Raw genomic sequence first — 10,782 nt, forward strand, 5'->3', positions numbered from 1 at the left:
CATTTCAATTAAGGTTAATGCTAATCATTGTTGTGTGCCCTAAAGGTTATGTTTTGTATTTTTAGGTTAACCAAAATTTTGTAAAAGTAACTAAAAATAGCTAGAAAATGATTTTTTGACTCAATAATTTTTTTTGTGGTAATTTCTATTAGGTTTTATTAAACTCTAATGAAACGTTGTGTTGGTATCGCGTAGCGAAATGACTAAACAGTGGTAAAAAATGAAGAAGGGGGATGAATTGGATTTTTATAAAACTTAACAGATTTAAAAAATTTTCTAAAAATTTTACTAATTAACTTATAGTCACAGTTACTTTAAATGCAAATGCAGAAAACTAAAGAGTTTAGGGAAGAAGATAAGCACTGATATTTATACTGGTTCGGATCAAAAGACCATGCGTCCAGTTGTTAATCTCTTAAACAAAGAGATTAACTCAATCACTATAATAATCAGAGTACAAACATATTATAAAAGAGTAAAGAATTAGAAAACACCTCTCTTGAATCACACAAGAGATCAAGACACCTCCCTTGAAATCCACAAGGGATGAAAACACCTTCCTTGAATCACACAAGGAATGAACAAAAACTTTCCCTGAGTCACACATGTCAGGTTTTACAGAGGGGGTTTCATTGGGGAGAACAACACCAATGAGATATGAGCCTAACCACAAAAGACACTGACACCACTCTCAACCCAAAACCTTAAGGCAATGGGTTTTGATTCTTATATAGTGCTCTACTTTCTCATTTCTGGTCAATGTGGGACTTAGACAGCGGCTGCCCTTTTTTGTACCGTCGTTCTTCTTAACGGGACACGCTTATCTAAAACCCTTACCTGGGACCTTTGCCAGGAAGACTTTCGATACTAGGACCATACTGCACTCGTCTGAGTCGATATTAACCATTGCTCTGATACCACTTGTTAGGTTTATAAGGAGAGGGTTTCACTGGGGAGAACAACACCAATGAGATCTGAGCCTAACCACATAAGACACTGACACCACTCTCAACCCAAAACCTTAAGGCAATGGGTTTATGGGTCTTGATTCTTATATAGTGCTCTACTTTCTCATTTCTGGTCAATGTGGGACTTAAACTCACACTTGGATTCTTAACAACACAGAGGATGACCAGCTTTTCTAGGAACACCACAACACTCAATCTTCTAAGAACTCACTTAAAAAAATTATCATTCACTCACACTAGGCTTTTCAAAGCTATTTTTAAGAATCTCACAGAGCACCACTTTGTAGTCACAACACAAGAACTCTGAATCTTAAAAAGGTACTTTTGAAGTTGGAAATTGAGTTCTATTTAAAGAGGTTTTCTAAAGCTAAGTTAGAAATGAAGAGTTGAGCTGAAATTGTCAAGGATAATCGATTACCACTTAAGATAATTGATTAATCTAGTGGTTTTCGAAAATAAAGTTTTGCAGTGGTAATCAATTACCCAAAATGGCAATCGATTATCTCATGTACATTTTTGAACAAATAATTTTGTAATTGCCAATGATAATCGATTATTTTGAGTCGTTTTGCAAGAGCTAAGTTATAACTGCCTGTGATAATCGATTATCATTCGTGGTAATTGATTATCTTAAGTGCATTTTTGAAAAATAAAAGTTTTAAGTTGGTAATCGATTATCGTAAGTTGGTAATCGATTACCACACTGATTTTTGTGAAAATTTAGTTTTTCTCAGAGGAGTTGTGAGTTGGCTATTTTCTAACAATCTTACAACTAACTAGAGAAAGTTAAGTCTATTACAATAAGAACTTTAAATTTAAAATGTATTATCTTCAAGTATTTTCTTCAATATATTTATCATCATCAAAATATTTTTAATCAATCTTCTTCTTTTGTCAACACGTTGGGCTCTGAAATATCGGTCACGGATTCATAGTTGTGAAGATTTGGTGGTGAAAAACTTCAAATGGTCATAAGCTTTGCTAAGAACCTTAGATGTAGATGTTCCAAAAATGAAAGTTATTGAAAATGTGGTGATGAAAGCTGTAAAGGGAATATTGGTTATGAAATTTTTAAAAATTCATCGTTTAAGGTATGCTTTTTTATTTTCTTAGTATTTTTCACCATTTTTATATATTTTACACTTTTATTTTAGATACACATTCTACTAAAATTCTAGAAATTTTTGTGATGTATTTTTATATCGTATATTGATTTTTCATTGTTTCATTGGAGGAAAATATTTGCGAAAAATTTAAACTAAAAAAACCCACAAATTGATACGTTAATTGATGTCTGTTGTTTCTGCAACTAGGGATGTCAAAAAAATTCATACATGCGGGAATCTGAGAATAAAACTCGCAACAGGTAGAAAATGAATATTGTAAATAGATATCTGTGGGTAATGGGTATGGTATTTTTTATACTTGTATGTTAACGGGGCGGGTACAGGTATCATAATATCTGTACCTATGGATACTCGTACCAACTATACTCTAATTTTAATTAAAAAAAATAAAAGACATGATTAAAACATTAACACATTGATTTTGAATGGGTTATTTTTTATCAATTGGTTTTAAAAAATCTTCATTTCTTTATTAATTGTCATTCAACACTATTAAATGGGTTATTTGCACTTTGTTTGAAATTTATGAATATTATACATTGTATTTTTATTTGAATTTATCGTTAAAATATATTGTTAAATATTAAATTTCTTTTTTGTAAATATTCGCAAGTACTCGTGGATAATAAAAAAATATGTGGGTACTTGCATAACGGATACCCACACAGATATGAATACGGGTAAGGGACGAATATTTATCCAACAGATAAGGTACGAATAAGACAGTACATATACCATACTCATCTTGTTGACATCCTTGTCTACAACAAACATCAATCAACGTCTGTTATAAATGCAATTGACAAAAGACGTCAATTTAACGTCTCTTGCTATGACATCAAATCTTTAGTCAAATGTCAGAAACCTAAAATAACATATTTTAAAGTTATATATATATATATATATATATATATATTTATTTATTTATTAGTGCCACTAACTATAAGAATATGCGATACCAACTTTATTTATTTATGTTCATGCTAAACTTCGTTGTTACAATTTATGTTGTCTTTGTAATATATTATAATATGCAAAGTTTACGTTAATTATTTTTAACTAATCTCAAAATCTTGTGTACTAATGATTTGAGTTTAGAATAGACATCATGTCCACTAATTTTTACTATATTACGACAAAAAATTACTTTAGACAATACTAAACAAGATCATGGGTATAAAAATGTTGTCTAAACATAATAAAGGTAACATTTATTTAGACGTGACTTAAAAAACTATCTTAAACAACATTGATATAAATGTTTCTTGTAAAAAGTGTAGGCTAATCCAAAAAAAAATGTAGTCTAAAATACAATAAAAATTAAAGTTTTTATATTAGAAACTAGTAGGAGACCCGTGCATACGCACGGGTCGTGTCTTTTATTTTTTATGTTTTGTAATTTTTAAAACAGAAATTTTATTATTATTATTATATAAATCAATTATTTAAATGATTATTATTATTGGTTTAATTGCATATAATGATTAATTTTATTATTTAAATACGTTATCAATTTAATTAATTATAAAATTTATAATAATGGTATTAATAATAATAATAATAATAAATAATATTATCATTAAATTAGACTAAATTGCATATATATAGATATATTATGTAATATGATTCCGTATAAATTAAATACAATATTGAATTGATTTAAATATTTTGAACAGAACCATATGTATATATAAATACTTGTATGTTATATTGAAATGAAATGTATATGCACGAATCGTTATTAAAGTAAAATGTAGACATATGGTGTTATATGGTCCCGTATAAAATATACACCATGAAATTGATGTTCAAAATTTTAAATATAAACACATGTAGATATAAATAAAAACATGTATATTATACTAAAATAAAATGCATATGGGTCATTATTAAAGTCAAATATAGACATATTATGTAATATGGTCCCTATAAATTAAATACAACATAAAATTGATGTTAAAATTTATGTGTAGAAACACATGTACATATAAACACTTCAATGTTATATCAAATTGAAATGTGTATGTATGAGTCTTTATTAAAGTAAAATGTAGGCATATGGTGTAATACAGCCCCGTATAATATATATATATATATATATATATATATATATATATATATATAACATGAAATTGATGTCAAAATTATTAAATAGAAATACATGTAGATATAAACACATATGTATATTATATTAAAATGATATGTGTATCTAGGGACGTCGTTGTTAGAGTAAAATGTAGACATATTGTGTAATATTGTCCCGTATAAAATAATACAACATGAAATTGATGTTAAATTTTTTAAATAAAACCACATGTACATATAAATACATGTATACTACATTAAAATAAAATGTGTATCGACGCATATGGTTAAAGAAAAATGTAAGCATATTGTATAATATGATCCCGTATAAAATAAATACAACATGAAATTGGTATTAAAATTTTTAAATAGAAACACATGTAGATATAACCACATGTATATTAGATTAAAATGAAATACGTATGTACATGGTTTTTGATTTTTTTGTAATTTTTAAAATAGATTTTTTTTGTTATTATATATATATATATATATATATATATATATATATATATATATATAACATGAAATAGATGTCAAAATTATTAAATAGAAATACATGTAGATATAAACACATATGTATATTATATTAAAATGATATGTGTATCCATCGTTGTTAGAGTAAAATGTAGACATATTGTGTAATATTGTCCCGTATAAAATAATACAACATGAAATTGATGTTAAATTTTTTAAATAAAACCACATGTAGATATAAATACTACATTAAAATAAAATGTGTATCGACGCATATGGTTAAAGTAAAATGTAAACATATTGTATAATATGGTTCCGTATAAAATAAATACAACATGAAATTGGTATTAAAAATTTTAAATAGAAACACATGTAGATATAACCACATGTATATTAGATTAAAATGAAATACGTATGTACATGTCGTGGTTTTTGATTTTTTTGTAATTTTTAAAATAGATTTTTTTGTTATTATATATATATATATATATATATATATCTAAATAAAATATTAATTTAATTGTTTATTTTTATTAATTTAATTATGTACGATAATTAACTTATTATTTTATTATAAGATTATTTGATAATTATAATAAATTTATTTTAGTTAAATTAATTAAAAGAAATAGTTGTAATAACAGTATTAAATAATAAATATATAAATATGTTATTAATATTGGTGCATATTATACTGCATTTTTTAATTAATAAAAATTTTAATTATAATATTATATTTTACTATTATATAATTAATGTAATTTTTGATATATTAATAATAGTAGATTATACTAATATTATTATTAATAATAATTAGATTAAAAAATAATAGTTAGATATGGATTTGTTTGTTTTAAATTATGAAATTGATACTAATTGATAAATAATGTATAGTAAAATAATATTGTTACATGATTAAAATTTATAATTATAAGTTTAAGTTATATATTATATTAAAATGAAAAGTACAAGTACACGTGGTCGTGGTTTAAGTAGAATGTAAGTATATTGTGTAATATGGTCTCTACAAAATAAATATAACATGAAATTGATGTTAAATTTTTAAATTTTTTATATAAATAAACATGTAGATATATTTACATATATATTATATTTAAATGAGATGTGTATGCACAGTAAAATGTAGACATTTTGTATAATATGGTCCCGTATAAATTAAATACAACATGAGATTGATGTTACAATTTTTAAATAGAGACACATGTAGATATAAATACTTGTATGCTATACTAAAATGAAATGCAAATGGTCGTTATAAAGTAAAACGAATGCATATGGTGTAATAAGATCCCGTACAAATATATACAACATGAGATTGATGTTAAAATTTTTAAATAAAAATACACGTAGATATAAACATATGTATATTATATTAAAATAAAATACGTATCTACATGTCATTATTAAAGTAAAATGCGTGTATATTGTGTAATATGGTCTCGTATAAAATAAATACAACATGAAATTGATGTTAAAATTTGTAAATAGAAAAACATGTAGATATAAACACATGTATATTATATTAAAATAAAATGTATATGCACGAATCATTTCTAAAGTAAAATATAGATATATTATGTACTATGGTACCGTATAAAATGAATACAACATTAAATTGACGTTAACATTTTTAAATAAAAACACATTATATTACATTAAAATAAAAACCCTAGACATACTGTGCAATATGGTTCTGTATAAAATAAAGGGTTAAATATGTTTTTGGTCCCTCAAGTTTGAGCGAAATTTGGGTTTAGTCCCTCATCAAAACTTTTGACCAATTTAGTCCTTCATCTTCCAAAATGCGTGAATTTAGTCCTTTTAACCAAATTTTGTTAAGTTTATTTGACATTTCAAGCGCATTTCATGATAGTATTTAAATTATTTATACTGTTTGACACATTTTTGTTTGACACATTTTTGCTTCAATGTTAATTTAAATACTATCATGAAATGCGCTCGAAACTATAGATAAACTTAACAAAATTTGGTTAAAAGGACTAAATTCACGCATTTTGAAAAATGAAAGACTAAATTGGTCAAAAGTTTTGATGAGGGACTAATTCCAAATTTCGCTGAAACTTGAGGGACCAAAAACATATTTAACCCTAAAATAAATACAATATAAAATTGATGTTAAAATTTTTAAATAGAAACACTTATAGATATATAATAATAATAATAATAATAATAATAATAATAATAATATAAATACTTAATAATTAATAATTATAATGATAATATTAATAATACGCGCGGATGGTTGCTGTTTTTTTTTATTTTTTTTATATTTCAAAAATAAATAATATTGTTATTATATTTAAATTGGCAATTTTTTGGAATAATTATATTTAAATGGTTTAATTATTTAGTGTATGAGATTAATAGCTATCAAGCTAAATCAAAATTTTGAACCGTAAGTCGTCTAGATTAGGTAACTAAATATGACTACAAACAATTTGAATATAAAGTAATTGAAATAAAGCAAGTCAAATTCCACAAAATATATGACTTACCATCACCATCCAACAACAACATTAACACACGTCCACATAAATATTAGCATAGGAGAAAAAATGAAAGAGAACCGCACACTCAATTTTATTCGTAGCTGACATTGATTTTCATCACAACGTGTTCCAAACATTGATTTTAAAATTAATAATATAATTGTTAACTGTAAATGTATAAATTTAAAAGATTTAAAAAATTAAAGGATAAAAAATAATTTATTGAGTTAGAAAAAAGTAAAAATAATTAATGAAATTAACTGTTCAATTAATGATTTTTTTAAATAAATCATATAATTATTGATCGTATAAATCAAATTCCAATCTGTATATCTATGAGCCCAAATCATTACTAAATTGAATTTTTATCAATAAAGATATTTTCTTTATAAGTCTCCTCATAAGAATAATATTTAAAGGAACATTATTTTATATATTTATCTATATCATTTTAAGAATAACCATTTTATTTTTTGAAATATAGATAGTAAAATTACACTAACATAAATATAATTTAATAATATAAACGTAAATTTAAATTTAGTAACTAAATGTATCAATTTAAAATGATGATTATAATATGAACTTATGATGGTGTATCTTTTAGATTATAAATATATTATATTATAAGTTATTTAGGTATTTCGCTAAACAGATAGATTGTTTATTTTATAATTACTTGTTAAGTTGTTAAAAAGTTAATCAAATGCTTGTACATAATTGGTGTTAGAAATTAACAAATATATGAAAGAAATACAAATTTTGGTTCTAAAATAATTGAAATGGAAGAATGGTTTATGAATCTTAATTGACATAAACTAATCATGTGTTCTGCCACTAATATTGTAATCATTATTACAATAAAATAAGATCTCATAGGATCTTAACAAATCTTGCCATTAATTATCATTCCAAAGTTTTAGCATAAGTTATATCTTGCAAACATTGAAAAAGTCAATTATCAGCACCACAATATTTACATACAACGTTTTTAATGTTATAAAATTTCTAACAAAAAAATAGAACATTCATTTTAATGCTAAAGATACGTATTTTCTTAGTACAATTCAGAATTCAGTGTTAAAATGATATACACAGAGATAATTATAGCTAATACATTACAATTCAAAGAAGGATAATTGAAATATCCCAAGTTTATGAGATACAGTGAACCAAAGTTAATTGCAAAACAACAAAACAGAATCAGTGATAAGACTCTAGACTTTGTCTTGCAGCATCTCAATGTAGGTGATAGCATCTATAATAATTGTTCCTCTATTCATCTAAAACAAAATTTAGAATCTTTAATGAGATTATATCCCAGCAATTTGGAAATCAAACAATGAAATCGAATATCGAATGAACTCTTAAACAAAGATGCAAGAGTCAAGAAAATAAGGACTTAGATAATTGCATTTGTGATGACAGGGAATCATACCTCTATAGTTTACTCTAACAGTCATGTTGGTATGCTCCCTACAATGGTAGAAAACAGAACAATTACATAAATATTTAGATTAAATACCATAAACACAAAATCAACCAATGATTTAAGTTAGAAAAGCTTGGAAGTAAATAATATTTATCTAAATCCAGCTTAAGAAAATTCATCTGATTAAACTTTATACACTATCAACGAAGTTCATGCAGAACTTCACAAACATCTATATGTCTAACCTGTTTAGTTAGAACTACATTATGAATTTGGTCCTTTGTATCATACGCCAGTACCAATGTATCATTATCTTTGTTAACAGGCAGCCTAACATTGTGTTATTACATTAACAACAATAACAACAATTTTGTCTCAAAGATCACAAAATATTTTTCACTTCTATTATCAACATTAACATAAAAGTCATAGTTAACCTTCTATCACCAGTGGACGTTGTAATTGCCATTGTTAATGAAGAATACTATTACTTTCATCTTTATACCCATTACAGATTCTTGAGTTGCCTATCCTATCATTATTGTATAGATTTAAGTTTGAGAAGCAAAAAGAATAGTCAATAGAATTTGAAATTATAAGATAGAAATATGAAGAAGATAAATTGGAAATAACTGTCATAAAAAAATAATGTTGAAAATGCAAGACATACCACCACAACAATTCATGCTCGTCAGAGACATTTTTTAGAGCACCTGATTTTGAATCTTCAACTCAAGTGACTTGTTGCCTTTTTCTGTTACATCAAATGCAACATTTGGGTTTGCAATTGAATTAACTAAAGAAACACACTCCTCCTGCAATTGAGTTAAAAACGGAGCATGCAAGATCAACACCATCCATGCTAATAGCTTGAATCAAATAGTTTTTGATTCAACATCAAAACCAAAGCTCTCATATTATGTAATTTAGAAGAAAGTAATATTTGTTATGCCTGATTGGTCAGAAATATGTGTTTTAATAGGCAAAGATGGCTAGAATAAATACTAATGATCCTAATTACAAAATATAAATAAGGAAAAGATGCAAATCTACTAAAACATATTTATGGTTGTTGAGTAGTTTATTTTTTTTCCCTTGAAGATGGATAGAAATTCTCAACACATAAAATTCAGATATAGGGTACCCATACTAATTTTCCACATAATACTAATGTGTTCCTTTCTGTAGTCCCCTCGGAAGGTCATCTTAATGTATTCAGATTCTTCTCCAAGCTTCACATATGCCCTATACTTGTCGTACACCCAAGCAACTACAATAACCAAAATTATGACGAACTCGTTAAAACCAAAAGATAAAGTTTAAACAACACACCCCGATTGAATTAAAATAAAATCATGTCAAAATAAAATATAAAAAAGGAGTAAGAAGTACACTAAAACAAAACACGGCAAAAAAAAAAATCAAAATTTCCTAATTTTTTAATTTCAAACAAATATTGTCTTTCTTCTACAAATTTACCTCATCTGGACAATTCCAACATTGACCACCTTTTGGATCTTATTCATCATCATAGGATTCTTCGTATATTCCTGTGCAGCCTTGGGATTTTCCTTGAAATCAACCAACACCTGCATAGACATTACAAATCTAATTCTGTTAAGCATGTTTGATTCTTCAATCCACAACCATAAACATCAAAGAAGCAACTAAACACACAACACTGAGATTAAAAACGAAAAATAGTAAATATGTCTTCTAAAATCAAAAGGTTTAACCTTTTCTTCAATCCACAATGATAGGTATACGAAACAGAATAGAAGAAGACCATGAAGAAGAAGAAAGAAAACTCAAGCTATTGACTTTCAACAACTACTAAAATGTACTAATCCACGGTACACCATCTTCAACACAAAAATCCTCAAAAAAAATTAAAGCTTTCGTGAAGAAAAAGTAAGAGCAAATCTGAAAATGTCTTTCAAAAAGTAAGAAAAAAAAATCCAAGAAGGAGAACTAACCTTGAGGCCGAAAGGTTTTGTTCTGGTTCTATAAAATTGCCTTCTGTCATTGTACCCATCCATTCTAAAAATTTCAAACAAACAATGAGCCTAATTGCAAACAATAACATGTGAAGAAGGACATAAAAGATGAAATTGCAATAACTTGATTTTGTTATGATGCAGCAACAAACTTCGATCCATTTA

The 10,782-nt window shown here is 25.7% G+C and overlaps 1 long non-coding RNA gene across 1 annotated transcript; it reads right to left on the reverse strand.

Annotated features, from left to right (window-relative positions):
• Positions 1 to 8,343: 8,343 nt before the first annotated feature.
• Positions 8,344 to 9,686, reverse strand: LOC114165995. Its single transcript, XR_003599827.1, has 3 exons — positions 9,291 to 9,686; positions 8,627 to 8,664; positions 8,344 to 8,471 (listed from the first exon to the last, which is right to left on the reverse strand). It is a non-coding gene; the product is annotated as an uncharacterized LOC114165995 (long non-coding RNA).
• Between the last annotated feature and the right edge of the window lie 1,096 nt (positions 9,687 to 10,782).

The sequence above is a fragment of the Vigna unguiculata genome, chromosome 10 (genome assembly GCF_004118075.2).
Source record: "Vigna unguiculata cultivar IT97K-499-35 chromosome 10, ASM411807v1, whole genome shotgun sequence".
NCBI classification, from domain to species: Eukaryota; Viridiplantae; Streptophyta; class Magnoliopsida; order Fabales; family Fabaceae; genus Vigna; species Vigna unguiculata.